Source organism: Phyllobates terribilis, unplaced genomic scaffold, assembly GCF_046119375.1.
Source record: "Phyllobates terribilis strain yellow unplaced genomic scaffold, ASM4611937v1 Scaffold_3__8_contigs__length_932513732, whole genome shotgun sequence".
Classification (NCBI taxonomy): domain Eukaryota; kingdom Metazoa; phylum Chordata; class Amphibia; order Anura; family Dendrobatidae; genus Phyllobates; species Phyllobates terribilis.
Genome location: NW_027362763.1, coordinates 183,505,089 through 183,523,134, shown reverse-complemented (window position 1 = coordinate 183,523,134; position 18,046 = coordinate 183,505,089). Strand labels below are relative to the sequence as shown.

At 48.7% G+C, this 18,046-nt stretch overlaps 1 protein-coding gene and 1 long non-coding RNA gene across 4 annotated transcripts in view; one reads left to right on the top strand and one right to left on the bottom strand.

Annotated features, from left to right (window-relative positions):
- LOC141258002 (uncharacterized) overlaps window positions 1-10,009 on the bottom strand; it is a 16,016-nt gene extending 6,007 nt beyond the window's left edge. The window contains exon 1 of the long non-coding RNA XR_012318162.1: window positions 9,775-10,009. This is a non-coding gene — a long non-coding RNA (uncharacterized lncRNA). The remainder of the gene's footprint in view (window positions 1-9,774) is intronic.
- The window catches only part of EPHB1 (EPH receptor B1), a 435,557-nt gene that overhangs the window by 108,524 nt on the left and 308,987 nt on the right, over window positions 1-18,046 (top strand). The window lies entirely within an intron of this gene.

The window sequence follows — 18,046 nt, the reverse complement described above, 5'->3', positions numbered from 1 at the left end:
AATTTAGAGCATTTTTTTAAAGCAGAAAAGCCTTAAGAATTAACTTCTCTTTCCGAGTGAAATGATAAGGACTTTAAAAAAACAGCATCACGTGCCCTAAAGATGTGTTTCTCATTGAAATAAGTATGAAGAGTATTCAAAGCATATTTTGACTTTTTTTCTTGTGGATTTTGAAGCAAAATCTGATGTAAAATCCACATAAAAAATTCTGTCTGAAAGTACCTAAGGGTATGCTCATGTAGAGTATTTTGAAGACAATTTGATGCAGATTCACTCCAAAATCCAATAATTTCATACTTTGCTATTAATATTGCAAGTTTATGAGGCTGCTAAACACTATGTGTAAAATATGCCTAAAATCCTCTTCAAAACCACTGCAGGAAAAAACACCTTAAAAAAGAAGCTTGTAGATTCTTCTTGAAAAACTGCTTGGATTTGCCATCTCCAAAAAACTCCATGTGAACACACCCCAAAAGCCCCGATACATATTAGACTAAAATTTGGGGGATTTGGCCTCCCGACTCTCTCTGACAGATTTGGATTTTCAACAACCGAGCCTTTTGTTTTCTGGTGCCGGAAAAGTCTGGCAGCGGCTCTCATAGAGAACATAGGAACGCTCAGCAGAGTGAGTGCTCCTGTGTATGGACAAATGGGGAAGGATAGCTGTAAGGTGCTGTAAGATTTCCGCAGTCTGAGACCTAATATAGTGACGGCAAACAGGCACTGCCACCTGCTGGTCAAATGTTGTAGGACAAGAGAAAGTAGCAAGAGCTGCATTAGTTGGAACTGTAGGAAGAAGTACATGGTTCCTGAAGGGAAGAGACTGGAGGAGACACCAGGTGATAGCTGTAGCACAGTTAATTATAAAAAGCCCAGGAGGGCAGAGAAAGGGAGGAGTCGGCACCTGGATCTCTGGCAAGACTTGCATTCAGTGCACTGGAGTTGGAGCCACCATTAGGACTAACCAGATCCGAGAAAAAAAACGAGTAACCAGAACCGAGTAACCAAATCCAAGTGAAATACCGAATAACCAGATCCGGAGCCGAGTGACCAGAACTGTAGACGAGAGACCAGAGCCAGGGCAGATGGAGACAACTACGCCGCAGAACCTCAGAAGAGGGACGTTTGTGTGAGCTGTAACTTCCGGTGTAGAAGTACAGTACAAAGAGGACTAGAGCCGTGCTTCAGCGGACAATGGCGGCCAGCGCAACGGGTGTGCAAAGTGACTGATATAGGACTTATGGCCTAACGATGTAGCATCATAGACTCCCGTTAGGGCCTGTACGACGACTGGTATTGCCTAAGGGAGATAGAATGATGACGGTGATGGTCCCAATCGTACTGTGACGCACTTCTGGTCGAGGTGCTAGGTCCAAGACACCCCTGACGATAATAGTCGTTCACTGCACAGAACAATAGTGTGGGAATAGGGTTGTGTTAATACCTAGCATAGCCGAATTGCTGTGTTCCCATTGTATAATAATTTACTATATTTCCATTGTTTGCTTTACCCTTCGATATTGTGCCACAGGCACCACATATATCCATGCTAATCAAATAAATATCAGTTGCTTAAGTTACTACTGGGTCCTCATTCTCTGCGCTGTTGCATCCACTTACCTGTTTACAGTGGAACAAATGTTTGGCGCCAACAGCTTTCTAATGTGTATGGGGGCCTTAAGAATAGAAAAACCTGAAACTATCTGCAGCTGAATTCCAAAGCTACATAGTTACATAGTTTATAAGGCCGAAAAAAGACAAGCGTCCATCCAGTTCAGCCTATGGAGCTGACCCGCTCCTATTTTTGTTGACTTCTAATTAAGGTTAGCAACCTTCCCATCCCCCCCAAAAATAGAGTGTGCCTACATGAAATCCATATATATATATATATATATATATATATATATATATATATATATACAGTCATATGAAAAAGTTTGGGCACCCCTATTAATCTTAAGCTTAATGTTTTATAAAAATTGGTGTTTTTGCAACAGCTATTTCAGTTTGATATATGTAATAACTGTTGGACACAGTAATGTTTCTGCCTTGAAATGAGGTTTATTGTACTAACAGAAAATGTGCAATCTGCATTCAAACAAAATTTGACGTGTGAAAGAGCCCTAAAGCAGCTTCTTTATGAAGAAAAAAAAATGCCTCCACCCCAGTAAAACATTATTATTTTATATGCTCCAGAATCATTACCTTAGACCTGAGACTAGTGGCTGCTTGTGAGCCTGGCCTTACAAAGGAAGATCTAGCTTTTGTGTCTAGAAAATGGCAATATGATACACAAAGGCATTTTTAGGTAATAGGTTAGTTTCTTCGGGGCACAAAAACCCATACATACAGTATATAGTATTAGTGTTTGATGGCATACTATACCATTGATATTAGAAGTTAGCAAATTCCTTGGGATAACTGTTTTTTGTTAAGACTGTAAGGGTATGTGCACACGATGCAGAAATGCTCAGGATTTTTTCCTGAGCGTTTCTGCATCTCTCTGGCAGGAAAAAACGCATGCGGATTGTACATGCGGTTTCCTGCCAGGGACATGCGGAAATGAAGCGGTCTTCACTTTCATTTCCGCATGCGGGTTGACAAGCGCTTCCCAAGCGATTTTAGCATCACTTGGAAAGTGCTTGTCAACTTTACACTATATAAATCCATGCAACCGGCATGGATTTATATAGTGTGTGAATGTCAAAAAATAAAAAATAAATCTATACTTTACCCTCTGATGGCCCCCGGTGTCCTGCTTCATCGGTCCCGGCTGCCGGCAGTGAAGACTTTAGGACCTTCTGACGTCAGCGTCACGTGACCCGGTCACATGACTCTGACGTCAGCGAAAGTCCTTCATTCAACCGCGAAGTGCCCGGGAAGCCGGCAGGACGCAGCGCGGGCCGTCAGAAGGTGAGAATATATATTTTTTTTATTTTATTCTTTTTTTTTTAATGGTACCTGGGTCTGGATGAGAGTCCTCTCATCCACACCCGGGTACCATCCGCACATTAGACCGCATGAAAAGCGCATCAACATATACAGTGATGCGGATTCCATGCGGTCTAATGCAAGTCAATGGCGGCAAAAGAGCAGCGTTTCCGCAAAATTAATTGACATGCTGCGGATTTTTGACCGCAGCGTTTACGCTGCGGAAAAATCCGCATCATGGGCACAGCACATGCGGATTTCAATTGGGGAACATTGCTGCCCTTCTACCATGCGTTTTTCATGCGTTTCCGCGGCGTTTCCGCAACTGCAAAAACGCCGCGGAAACGCATGAAAAACGCATCGTGTGAACTCAGCCTAACTGTTTCTTTTCCACGTGTGGAGTATAGGAGGAGGGAGCGACAGTTCTAGTTCTCGCAGATAAAGACCTTCAGAAGGAGAAAATAAAAGACTGTGTAGTAAAGATGACAATGCTTCGATCTCGGGATGACCAGGAGGTGACAGTCGTGAGTGTGAGATTGATTGTGTGCAGCCTGTACATGTGAAGTGAGCGAAAAGCAGCTGCAATACAAAAGTTATCACAGAAATGGCCTTGAATCAAGTGCTGTGAAGCTTGTTTGTTGATGCTCAAATAAGGGAGGAGGGAGGAAGAACATCAGAAAGACTAACTTCTGCCAAGAGCAAGAACATAAAGGCCCCCAGACACATGCTCCATCTAGAATCACATGCAGACCCTGAAAACACATGCTCTCCCTGGAAACACATGCAGATCCTGAGACACATGCTTCATCTAGAATCACATGCAGACCCTGAGACACATGCTCCATCTAGAATCACATGCAGACCCTGAGACATGCTCCATCTAGAATCACATGCAGACCCTGAGACACATGCTCCATCTAGAATCACATGCAGACCCTGAGACACATGCTCCATCTAGAATCACATGCAGACCCTGAGATACATGCTCCATCTAGAAACACATGCAGGCACTGAGACACATACTCTGCCTAGAATCACATGCAGACCCTGAGACACATGCTCCATCTAGAATCACATGCAGACCCTGAGATACATGCTCCATCTAGAAACACATGCAGGCACTGAGACACATACTCTGCCTAGAATCACATGCAGACCCTGAGACACATGCTCCATCTAGGATCACATGCAGACCCTGAGATACATGCTCCATCTAGAAACACATGCAGACCCTCAAAACACATGCTCTACCTGGAAGCACATGCAGACCCTGAGACACATGCTCCATCTAGAAATACATACAGACTCTGAAAACTTATGCTCAACCTGGAAACACATGCGGATCCTGAGACACATGTTGCATCTAGAAACACATGCAGACCCTCAAAACACATACTCTACCTGGAAACACATGCAGACCCTGAGATATATGCTCCATCTAGAATCACATGCAGACCCTGAGACACATGCTCCATCTAGGATCACATGCAGACAGTGAAAACACATGCTCTACCTGGAAACACATGCAGACCCTGAGATACATGCTCCATCTAGAAACACATGCAAACCCTGAGACACATTCTCCATCTAGGATCACATGCAGACCGTGAAAACACATGCTCTACCTGGAAACACATGCAGACCCTGAGACACATGCTCCATCTAGAATCACATGCAGACCCTCAAAACACATACTCTACCTGGAAACACATGCAGACCCTGAGACACGTGCTCCATCTAGAATCACATGCAGACCCTCAAAACACATACTCTACCTGGAAACACATGCAGACCCTGAGATATATGCTCCATCTAGAATCACATGCAGACCCTGAGACACATGCTCCATCTAGAATCACATGCAGATCCCGAGACACATATTCTACCTAGAAACACATGCAGATATTGACAACTCATGATCTACCTAAAACACATGCAGACACTGAGTCACCTGTAGACCCTGATACACATGCTCTACCTAGAAACACATGCAGACACTGATGCACATGCTCTGCCTAGAAACACATGCAGACACTGATACACATGCTCTGCCTAGAAACACATGCAGACACTGAGAAACATGTAGACCCTGATACACACGCTCTACCTAGACACACATGCAGACATGGGAGAGATTGTCTCCCAAGAAACACATGCATATCCTGAAAACTCATGATCTACCTAAAACACATGCAGACCCTAAGACACGTGTAGACCCTGAGACACATGCTCTACCTAGAAACACATGCAGACCCTAAGACACGTGTAGACCCTGAGACACATGCTCTACCTAGAAACACATGCAGACCCTGAGACACATGCTCTACCTAGAAACACATGCAGACACTGATACACATGCTCTACCTAGAAACACATGCAGAAACTGATACACATGCTCTACCTAGAAACACATGCAGACCCTAAGACACGTGTAGACCCTGAGACACATGCTCTACCTAGAAACACATGCAGACCCTGAGACACATGCTCTACCTAGAAACACATGCAGACACTGATACACATTCTGTACCTAGAAACACATGCAGACACTGATACACATTCTCTACCTAGAAACACATGCAGACACTGATACACATGCTCTACCTAGAAACACATGCAGACCCTAAGACACGTGTAGACCCTGAGACACATGCTCTACCTAGAAACACATGCAGACCCTGAGACACATGCTCTACCTAGAAACACATGCAGACACTGATACACATGCTCTGCCTAGAAACACATGCAGACACTCATACACATGCTCTGCCTAGAAACACATGCAGACACTCATACACATGCTCTACCTAGAAACACATGCAGACACTGATACACATGCTCTACCTAGAAACACATGCAGAATTGAGAAACATTCTTTACCTAGAAACACATGCAGGCATAAAGACAGGAGAGTAACCTATTGACATGTTCAGCCCCAACCAACAGACACATTCATTCAAGGAAAAACATGCTCCAACCCAACCCAAAATTGCCCCGTAACTGAGGATTGGGATTTCTTGCTTTAATTTTTTTTTTTTTTTTGTTGAGTGGGGAAGAGGGGGATGTTCATGGCAACCTTTCTGGAAACACATGTCTTCAGTTAAGGGGAATCTGTCACCCCCTGGCACTTGTCTGACCTCTAATATGGGCATACAGGTGATAGAAATGTACTTTTACAGTTTCGGCGGCCAAATCCCACGCCTGTGCACTTCACCTTTTACGCAAGGCGCACATTTTCCTCTGTGGGTCACTGTGACGTGCAGGGGAGAGGGGAAACATTGTATTTAACACAGGAGGCCCCGGGCCTGTAAGCCATCAGAAACAAGAGTGAATAAAAAGACATTTCACAGTAAGAAGACCTCTAATATGAGGCATACAATTAGATATAGATTCACATTTCTATCACCTGTATGCCCATATTAGAGGTCAGATAAGTTCCAGGGGGTGACAGATTCCCTTTAAGAACCCGTTCCAGAGACACATGCACTACCTTGCAACACATGAGGCCCAGAGTCACGTGTTTTGTCTTGATGCATATTGTACAAACGTGCACACTTTCTTCAACATATGGGTACATTCTCTAAGTAGAGGTATATACTGTTACCTATGGTTTAGTCTAATGACCTGGAGCATCTGTCTACAGTCCCTAGAAACACACACAGATGATACCCAGAGATATGTATGTCCTTTGCTTATAGACATCTGCAGACCTGGTGGCAAATACAGCCTATGAGACACTTGCAGCTGCTAGCTACATTCCCATGTTTCCACCTACAAGACAGTGTTTTCTTTCAGACAAGTGCTCTTCATCTACAGCTCCACCTGGAGATGTAGTCTATAAGTCCATGGCCCCACTATCAGTATTCAGTCAGTATTTTCTCTCAGGAGTGGGAGCCAAAACCAGGAGCGGGTGATAAATGCAGAATTGGTGACTTGTTTCCATTATACCTTTTCTCTGATTGTTCCTCACCTGGTTTTGGCTCCCACTCCTGAAAAAAAATACCGATCAAATACTGACCAAATACTGATAGTGGGACCGTGGCCTTACAGAAATATACATAGAAACATCTGCAGACCTACAGGTAAATACAGCCTGTACCTATACATCAGTTTAGGCCTTGTAATTTGGCAGAAATGTAGGGGTATATTCACACAACGTATTTTTCAGGCTAGCAGAAAATGACAAATTTTGCCGACAGAAACTGCGTCAGGAAACGTCGGCTTTTTTTTTGTCCTAACTTCAAGTTTTCTTTAAACATTTTATTTTTCTGTACATTTTTGGGGACAAATTTCAGAAGTTATTTGAAATACATTGAGTAATGAATAAAGTACTAGCATTTTTTTGAGGCAAAAATGTGGCACCCTGCTGCTACAGGTACCACAGGACCCAAAAGGGTGCATGGACAGACTTCTCCGCAAGAGGCCCTTACTACATGCAGACACCTCCACCCTTCCACCTCAGACCACCAGAGGGTGCCCTGTTAGGGATATATAAACTGGAGGGTGGAGTTAGTTAGTTAATTAGTGAGTAGTTAGTCAGTCAGAGAGCAGTGAAGACGCAGTACGTCTGCTGCTGTACTGAGGGCCCCGAATGTGGCCGAGGCAAGGAGAGACAAGAGAGGAGTTAAGGGGACAGAGGAGCATCTCTGGCTCACCCCAAGACACAAGCCGGACACCGGGTCCTCTACACCCAGTAGGGACAACCGACATACCAGGAGGCTTTCAGACCCCTGGTCATCCTGAAGCTACCATCAATTACAGGACTAAGAACCACGAAGGCCCCGGCGTCCAGGGATATTGGTTGCCAGAGAAAAATCCTACTACCAAGCAGTCAGGTGAGAGAGCGAAACAATATAGAAGCTAGGCCAAGTTCCAGGCTGGCCAGAAGCTTAGAGAGAGGAAGACACGGATCAGGAGGCCTACAACCCGCTCACTGGGGAGAGTTCTGAAGTGCACCCTTCCTATTAAGTACCCTGGACCCTATCTGCCGTTACACCAGTAAAGGTACTGAAGCGAATCCCCTGTGGGCGTGTCCGTCATTCCCCCTGACCCGACCGGGCCACCTCTCACCTACATCCCTTCCATCAACCCTGCCCCGGGGTCCTGCTCCGCCTGTGGGGAGCAGAAACATCCCAGCTGCCATCCCATCACCCCCGGAGGTCTGCAGCAGTGCCGGTACTCATTACCGGGAACCACAGGTGGCGTCACGAGACAAAAACTGCTAACAAACCCCTTTTTAAAGAGTGACCCCAGAGTACGGGCCCAGGAGCCGACCACCGTGCCATTCCAAGGAGGTAAAGGCCCGGGTACCGAGTCTCCCCCATATCCCTCCTGGGCGAGTCAAAAACACAAAACACTCAAAAGGACATCAGGCGTCTTCTAGGCATTTCTTCTGTGTATTGCTTTACTGATTTGTCTTTCCTTACCGTTCCTCTTGGCTTATCCCAAGATGGGAGGCACCAGATGACCAGCTCTGGTGTTTACACCATGACCCAGATTCATCAAAGTGCTTATGCGAGGACTCTGGAAGTTGCAAAATGTTTGTGCAACGCGAAATTGGAGAAAAGAAGATTGCGTCTTTTTTGTGTTTTCACACCAGTTTTGTTTGGCTGGGGTATGATTGGGGCATGATAGTGGCATGACGGGGCGTGATGCCACAGCTCGTCTAATTCATGCCAAGTTGTGGCATTCCTTATACCAGAAATCTTCTCCCCCAGTCCCTGACCGGAGTATGAATAGTGGGGAGGCGCGTGCTACTTGTCAGACGCACTGAACTCATTGTGAGTCCTGCACCTCTGACTCCACTACACTCCCTCATCAAGAATTGATCACGCCGGTCTTGATGAATTGGGGCCACGTTGTGTTTATATAGGGCCATCCTGTGGTTGTGATGTGAACTACAGCCTGACGAAAGTTTTGTTAGCACGTTGCAAAAAATGTGTTGGATTTGTCTCTTGCTAAGTTGGAGAGCTCATGAAATTTGACACGGGGTAAGTGTGGACACATTTGTGTTACGTCACCTCCCATCCTGCAACGTTTACTACTGTGTTTGTTACATTCTAAGGGGTAACGTTTCTCCTTGTGGAGAGTGAAATGTCAGGTAAAAGAGGTCTATAAGCCTTGCAATGCTCCTCTGGGAAATTAAATATGCAAATTGCCTCTTCCGTGAGTAAGATAACTAGAACTCTAGTGCCACTTATTGGAAGTAACAATTCTAAAAGTCAATATCGACCCTTTAACAAGCCCTATCACATGACTTAGGATAAAAGCCAAACCAGAATCTCAATTTGCAGACATGTATTTTGGTCTGTTGACCCTCATCAGTACAAAACAACGTTTCTCCTTATGGAGAGTGACATGACATGGTAAGGAGGCTTATAGGCTATGCAATGCTCCTCTGCGAAATTAATTATGCAAATTGTCTCTTCAGAGAGGAAGAGGACTAGAACTCTAGTGCCACCTATTGGAAGTAGCAATCCTGAAAGTCAATATTGACCCTTTAATGAGCTTTATCACATGACTTAGAATAAAAGCCAAACCAGACTCTCAATTTGCAGACATGGTGTTTCGGGGTGTTACCCCTCATCAGTGTAAAGTATGAGATCTGATTTGCCTAGGTGAGAGGAGTCTAAGGTGCAACCTTATGGAGAGTGACATGTCTGACATGCCAGGGTAAGGAGGCTTATAGGCCATGCAATGTTCTGCTACATTTGGATGATTCCTCCAGTCATCTGCACTGTATAGCAGTATGTATACCGGTACAAACACACATGAATGTTACTGACGGCCACATGCAATGACCTCTAAACAAAGGCATTAGTGACTTGATCAATAACACTGTACCTCATCTCCATTCACACGGAGCTTCTTAGCATTGTAAACAGCCGGGGCAACGCAGAAGTATTGGGATAAATCTGTATGTTCTCCACCTTTAAGTCATTCTGCACAGATCTGTAGCCTGAATAATAGATTAGGAAGGAATTGCTGTTCTTCAGATTTCGCAGGTTGCGCTACTGTGTGTTGATTAAGTCCAAAGGACAAATGTTTTTGGCTCTGTCTAATCGGAGCCCTTGGCAATGCTGAGAAGGGCTTTTTGTAGAAGCAGTGCATTTCCTGGTAATTACCTATCAGTTATCAGTAATCTATTACCAGATTACTGTTTACACAAGGAATAGTGACTCCAGGGCCTGGCACCACATTACGCTGCCTCCCAGCACTTCACACTGGCGGAATTGTAAGCGCCGCTTTCTGTCCTAGTCCTAATTAGGGGAAGGGAACAGATGGTTGTAACAAAGGCTCTTGGAATTAAAAGAAGACATTCATGAAGGAAAGTCTGCCAAAAAGCCAGGCATCTGTGTCAGCTCATCTCGCTGTTCTCCGTCTCCTGTGCATTCTGGACAGAACGCGTCGGCATTTCTCTACATTTATTCTAATACAATCTACATTACATTAAATTAGGGGCCTGTATATTCCATCATTCAGGGCTGCATAAATACAGATGGAGAGAAAACGAACAGTCCTCATTTTAATGGGGCATTTTGCATGCAAGGACATACACACATCTGGACCTTTGTATAACCCGGCAGTATCCTGACAATATTAATATGAGCACGGCTGGAAATGTAACGCCTGATTGTGCACAGTCATAAAATGACTTTTGCCTATTTACATATACTGGTGGCCACTTATTGCCGTTTTGAATATTAACTAATCGCTCTGAAATTGCAGCGTTTGAGTCCCGATCATAGCATCTGCTAGAAAAGGCAAAAGTCAACAGCCAGTCCTATGTAAATGCACCCCAAGGCCGAGTTTATATGGCCGTATTTTCGGTCTGAGTGCTGTCCGTAAAAAAAAAACGGGAAGCACAACAATAGCACTTATAGCAATATTACTCAATGCGGCAGGGCAGATGACCATTTTTTTTTTACAGACCGAATCTGCAGGTAAAAAAAAAACGAAGCATGCACTCGTTATTTTTTTCTATATGACGCGCCCCTGGGCCTGCTGTGTTGCGCAGCGTCTCGCGCACGGGGGCTTACCCGGAACCGGATCAGATGAGGGTTGTAGTCTCCGAGTGGCGGGGACCCGGTCCGTGCCCAGGGAGTCAAACTCGATGTGTGGCAGTCTTGATAGATGTGATTTGAGTGTCGACTACGCCACCCGTTGACTTGCAGCTATGGAGCTGCCGCTGCAGGGCAGACCGCTGAGGCCGGTGTAGAATTATGCAGCGTGATAGTATAACCCCCAACGGGAGGGGTATGGCCTCAGGGCAGCCGACGTGGAAAATGGGGGTAGCAGGAACCACTCAGAGACGGTGCGGTGTAATTCAGGGTCTTTACTGGTAACAACGATAGACCCTCCCGGAGTACTTGCTAGCGAACGGGGCCTGGTCAGTCCTTGAGCAGATGGGATCTCCCCTGGCCAGGCGGAGTTGTAGGCCTCCCAAACTGACTGTACTCTTCTGGCTACCTTGCTAGAAGCGGATATAAGTAGCTCACGTCCCTGAGTGTACCGTGTGGTGCTCACCCGTATGGCCGGTGACTCGGGGCCTTCTAATGGCTTCCGCTCCACGATGGCGGTGCTGGTCCCACGCGTGTGACCGTGCCTTCGGGTTTCTGGGCCTGAGGACCTGAAATCCCCTGCCGGTCGGCTTCTGCTGCTGGGTAAGAGTTAGTCTCCACAGCCTCGGACGCCGGGTCCGGTAAGAAAGCTTCTCAGTCAGGGCGAGCTCTGCAGCTGCCAGCCCCTGACTTGTAGTAGTATTGCTCCCACTGAGCTTCTGCTGTTTCTTCCTGTGACTGTTTCTTGTCTCTACTCTCCTTGACTGACTAACCCTGCTTCAGCCCCGGGTTTATATAGGGGAAGTTCTTCTCCTCCCAAGACTGGGCAGGAGGTGTGGCATGCACAGGATCCCTGGCCAAGAGACCTCCCACCTGCTCTCAGACATAACATTGCTTGTTACTGTGGAAACCAGACCCCTGGGGTGCCACATTCCCCCCTAGTGAAATTTAGTACTCCGGGACTAAACATATTTTAGAAAAACATAACAAGATATAACAATAACAATACAATAAAGAAACACATAAAGGTGGTCACGGCATGTCCGTAACCGGGTGCAGTCTTTGAAGAAACAAAGGTGTCCATTTCACCAAAACAGGGAGACGTAACCAGGTAGGGGTCTGTCCTACCCCGAGTCCTTAACAGTCTCTAGTCCGTCCTGGGTTACGCTCCAACTATGTACAAGGATTCCCGGTAAATCCACCAAGGACTCCTACAAATAACTAGAAACACAAAATTATACACAAGCAACAATACACAGGTAAACATAAATAAAACAATTTATACACTTCAAATCCTCCACCGTGCGGGTAACTGACCTCTAGTGGCCCTAGTGGACCTACGGAGCTGACTGCCTAGCCCTGAACTACAGGGTGTAGGAGCTGTCAAGGGTAAACTGGGCAGCTGTCTACCGGCTCTTTGGCTCACTAGGGATATGGCAGGCTCACTGCAAGCAGAGGGTTGATCCTCCTGGTCTGCGGGTGTGGGGTCTTCTGCCTCCTGTACCGGCTGTTCTTCCAGCTCTACCTGTTGCTCCGTAGGTGCTTGGGATGCTGGTTGGAGGAAGGTGAGTACGGGTACCACAACTGCACCATTGACTTGAGTCCAAGACCGAGGGAAGTCCCCGAGCACAGTACTAACCATATCTTCCCTTTCCTCTACGGGTCGATGGTCTTCTTGTTCCTCTTCAGGGTTCCTCAGTTGTTCGGGACACTTCTTCAGGTGGTCCCGGGATACAATGGCTGTGGTTTCCCCTCCATCTTTACTGATGGTACAAACCTTCGGGTTCTCGTGGCTTGAGGGCAGTACGGTGTACGGGTCCTTCTCCCACTGGTCGTCCAACTTGTGGAGCCGTCTCTTCCTCTTCAAGACCTGCTGTCCGGGTACCAGGGGAACAGCGGGAGCATACTGGTTGTAAGTTTTCTCTTGTCTTTCCCTAGCCTGACAGAGACTTCGCTCCACGCTCTCCTGTACTCTCCGGTACTGCTGCTGCCTCTCTGTGTCCCAGTCTGTTTCTGGTGAAGTGTCCTCGGGTGTCAGGACTCCCATTTCCAGGTCAACAGGTAACTTACCAGGTCTTGCCCTCATTAGGTAAGCCGGGGTACAGTTGGTGGAACCTACCGGGATGTGGTTGTATAGGTCCACCAGATCGGGCAACTTCTCAGGCCACAGACTGCGTTCTTCCAGGGGCAACGTTTTTAGAAGATCCATTACCACCTGATTCATTTTCTCACAAAGTCCATTAGTTTGCGGATGGTAGGGTGTCGTCCTTATCTTCCGGCAGCCATACAGATTGCAGAATTCCTGGAAGACCTCCGCTTCAAAGGCAGGTCCCTGGTCCGTCAGCACTTGGTCCGGGTACCCGTGTGGACGGCAAAAGTGCTGCTGGAAGGCTCTAGCTGCTGTTTGAGCCGTTAAGTCCTTGACGGGGACGACAACCAAAAACCGGGAGTAATGATCCACGATGGTTAACGCGTAGACGTAGCCACTTCTGCTTGGGGTCAGTTTTACATGATCCAAGGCTACCAGTTCCAACGGTTGCCGGGTGACGATGGACTGCAGGGGAGTCTTCTGGCTGGCACGGTCTTTCCTTCTCAGGTTGCACGGGCCACAGTCTCTGCACCACTTCTCAATGGTTCCCCTCATGCCTACCCAGTGGAATCGCTCGCGCAGCAGGAACTCCAGCTTCTTCCACCCGAAGTGTCCAGCTCCATCGTGGTATGCCTCCATCACCATGGCTGCGTCTCTTCGTGGCACCACTACTTGCCAGAGTAGTTCATGCGTCCGGGAGTTAACCATTCTGCGGCACAACTTCCCCTTATAAAGGAACAGTCGACTCTTCTCTGCCCATAGTTGTTTGGCTTCCTCCGGACCGTCTGGTTCAAGGCAAGCCTCCGGGCGAGTCAGCATCTCCTTCACCAGTCGGACGGCAGGGTCGCTGTCTTGCGTTTCCGCCCAGTTGTAGTGAGGTAAGGGGTTCAACGTAGCAGCCTGCTTACTCCTTACCCGGTGGGAATACTGGATAGTCCCATGACGGTGGAACGCAGGGAGTTCAACTTCTTCCAGTCCCTCCGGATCTTCTCCTCCGTCCGGCAGGTTGGGCATCCTGGACAGGGCGTCCGCGTTGGTATTGGAGCGTCCTGCCCGGTATTTGATTGTGAACTCATAGTTGGACAGACGGGCCATCCACCTCTGCTCCAGGGCACCGAGTCTTGCCGTGTCCAGGTGTGTCAACGGGTTGTTATCCGTGTACACGGTGAACCGGGAAGAAGCGAGGTAATGCTTAAAGCGCTCGGTGACTGCCCATACCACGGCCAGGAACTCTAGCTTAAATGAGCTGTAAGTCTCGGGGTTCCTTTCGGTGGGTCGCAGTTTTCGGCTGGCGTAGGCGATTACTCGTTCTTTCCCTTGCTGAATCTGGGACAGTACGGCTCCTAGCCCGATGTTACTGGCGTCGGTGTAGAGGATAAAGGGCTGGCTATAATCCGGGTACGCCAGGATTTCGTCCCCCGTGAGGGCCATCTTCAGCTGGCGGAAGGACTCTTCTTCCAGCTCCTCCCATTTGAAGGGCGGCTTCTGGTTCTTGGCCTTCCGGGACTGGCCTATCAGGAGGTCCTGCATAGGTGCTGCCTTTTTGGTGAAACCGGGAATAAACCTTCGGTAGTAGCCTACCAACCCGAGGAACTGCCGCACTTCTTTTACGCTGGAGGGGCTTGGCCATTCCCTAATTGCGGTGATCTTATCAGGGTCGGGAGCCACTCCGTCGGCGCTCACCACGTGTCCCAGGTACTGCACCTTTGGTTTCAGGAGGTGACACTTGGAGGGTTTCACCTTTAGGCCGTAACTCGCCAGAGCCTCGAACACTTCCGCCAGGTGTTTCAGGTGGTCCTCATACGTCTTGGAATATACGATGACATCGTCCAGGTACAACAGGACCGTCTCAAAGTTTCTGTGGCCCAGACAACACTCCATTAGTCGTTGGAAGGTTCCTGGTGCGTTGCAGAGTCCGAACGGCATGCAGGTGAACTCGCTAAGTCCCATCGGGGTGGTGAATGCGGTCTTCTCCCGGTCCGCCTCTGCTACAGGAACCTGCCAGTACCCGCTAGTGAGATCCAAGGTAGAGAAGAAGTTAGCAGATCTTAAAGCAGCCAATGACTCCTCTATCCTTGGTAAGGGGTACGCATCCTTGTGTGTGATACGGTTGATTTTCCGGTAATCTACACACATCCTCATGGTGTTGTCTTTTTTTCTGACTAAGACTAGTGGAGCTGCCCAGGGGCTACAGCTATCCCTGATCACCCCAGCCTCCTTCATGTCTCTAAGCATCCCCTTGGCGTGTTGGTAGTGGGCAGGGGGTACGGGTCGATACCTCTCTTTTATAGGAGGATGGTCTCCCGTGGGGATGTGGTGTTCTACCCCCTTGACTCGCCCGAAGTCTAACGGGTGTTTACTGAACACTCTCTCGTACTCTTGAACCACCCGATAGACTCCTTGTTTCTGGTGTGCGGGAGTGGAGTCAGTACCCAGATGTAGTTGATGAGACAAGTCCTCCATGTTTTTCTTAGAGCCGTTACCTTCCTCCGGGTGAGATGGAGGCAAGGGTTCCACAGATTGTATAGAATTTTGGTTAATGGTATATAATTTGGCTAGCGTGGCATACCGGGGCAGGTACACTTCCCTCTCCCCGATATTTATTATGCGAACGGGCACCCTCCCATGGCGTACATCAACCACCTCCCGTGCTGTCAAAATGGTGGGCCTACTGTCTGAGTAAACTGGTTCTACCATTGCCTGGTAATCCCTACCTCTCAGACCAATAGCTGCCCGGCACCAAATCATCATTTCACTTTTTGGGGGCATGGCAATAGGAAAAGGGTCACACATTCTTACGCTACCAATCTCACCGCCGGAGAGTTCCACTTGTTGCCGTCGCATCAGTGCCCGGATCTCTTTCTGGAGCACCCGCTGCTCGCCGGAGCTGGCGTTCTTGGCAACCTGCTGTAAAAGTAAAATCACCTCTGCAAGACAATTTTCAATTACATTAGTTCCTAGAGTTATTTTTGGGTGACTCTCATGTTTGTCAATATCTACAATGATCAGTCCCTGTGCTGCCAGTTCGACTCTACCGATTTTGATGGTCACCTCTTTAAATCCGATCTGTGGCACGGGCTGACCATTGCTGGCGATGATACTCAAGTCGTCGTCAGGGTAGCGGGTAATATCCGAGTCATTCCAGTACTGCTTAAAGAGCACGTACGGGATGGTGGTGACCTGTGACCCGGTGTCCAGTAGGGCACTCATGGGAATGCCATCCAGTACCACAAGCAAGACTGGACGTCCTCCCACATATCTGTCGCGCCAGTTTGATGGGCCTGGTGATCTTTTTCCTGGGGGTTGGCCCTCTACCCCAGGTTGTGCCCGTTTAAAGAACAGTACCTTGCCATATGTCCGGGTTGATTGCAGCAGCGGCAGATGGGTCGTCCGTCCTCGCTGTATCGGTCACTGGGTCTTCCTCTGGCCGGTGGGGTCCTCCTTGGTCGACGCCACGGGATGTCCTCCGGTCCGGATGCCAGCTGGATCTTCCCTGGGGTGGAAGCCTGTAAAGACTGCACAGTTCGGGTTAGCGCAGCAACGCTCTTAGCTAGCTCTTGGACCTGATGGTGTAGGTCTGGAGCCGGGTCATTGTCCAAAGCCTGCGCATCAGCTCCCACAGGCCCTGCCGACAAAGGCGCCGCCTCCTGGGGGTAAGTGATAGCAGGGCGCCTGTGGGTCACAACGCCACCCGGTGCCGGTTCTCGGAGCACCCGGATGGCTCTGTCCTTGAACTGTGCAAAGCCCAGATGGGGATCCTGTAAGGCCATTGCCCGCAACTGGGTTCGGTGGGTATTACAATATAGTCCCTCTATAAACTGTTCGGTCAACAGCCTGTCCTCGTTTCCCACTCCATCAGGGTCGGTCTGCTTAATGGCCCTCAGGGCCTCTTGTAGGTTTAGTGCATAGTCCCTTATACTCTCATGCGCTCGCTGCTTGCACCCGTAGAATCTAAGCTTAATCTCGGCTGAGGTGCGGGTATCAAAGGTGTCCTTCAGCCGGGTTAGTATCCCTGCGACAGTCTTCCTCCCAGGTGGCCAGGATTTTACTTCCCTTTTGGCTGCCCCGGTTAGTTGGGCCACCAGGATGCTCACTTTTTGCTCTTCTGTGAGGGGGTACACCTGGAAGAGGCTATCCAGCTTTTCTCTAAAGTCATGCAGGGTATGTGACTCCCCTGAGTACTGGGGTAGCCAAGCTGCTCCCGGGATATAGGGCATGGTGAAGGGCATAACTGCAGCAGCGGTAGCGCTGGCGGGGGTTGAGGCAGTGAAGCTCTCCTCCGTATCCGACATCTTCCTCCCCCCTAGTGGACCGTGGCCTACCTTGCGATGATCCTCTTCCGTAGGCCGCGGCTCCGCAGTGGATGGTTGAGGACCTTCCGTCGCGCTCCTGTGACGTCGGCGTCTGCTGGGCTCCTTCCAGGACCTTACGCAACGTCCGGACGTGAGGCGGGGCTTCAGTTCTCGCGCGCTTTCGGAGTCCACGCCCCTCTTCTTCCCGCGCGGCGTCCTCAAGATGGCGTCCAATGGCCGGAAAACTCCACGGATGGCGGGAAGAAGGCAGAAGATGGCGCCGGATGGCGGGAAACTTCACCGATGGCGGGAAGAAGGCTGAAGATGGCGCCGGATGGCAGGAATCTTCACCACAGGTAAGTTTGAAAAGTCTCTTTTTCAGGCACGCAGTACCCGGTGGTTGCGGGCACGAAATCCTGCCGACTACGCCAAAGTTGACGCGCCCCTGGGCCTGCTGTGTTGCGCAGCGTCTCGCGCACGGGGGCTTACCCGGAACCGGATCAGATGAGGGTTGTAGTCTCCGAGTGGCGGGGACCCGGTCCGTGCCCAGGGAGTCAAACTCGATGTGTGGCAGTCTTGATAGATGTGATTTGAGTGTCGACTACGCCACCCGTTGACTTGCAGCTATGAAGCTGCCGCTGCAGGGCAGACCGCTGAGGCCGGTGTAGAATTAT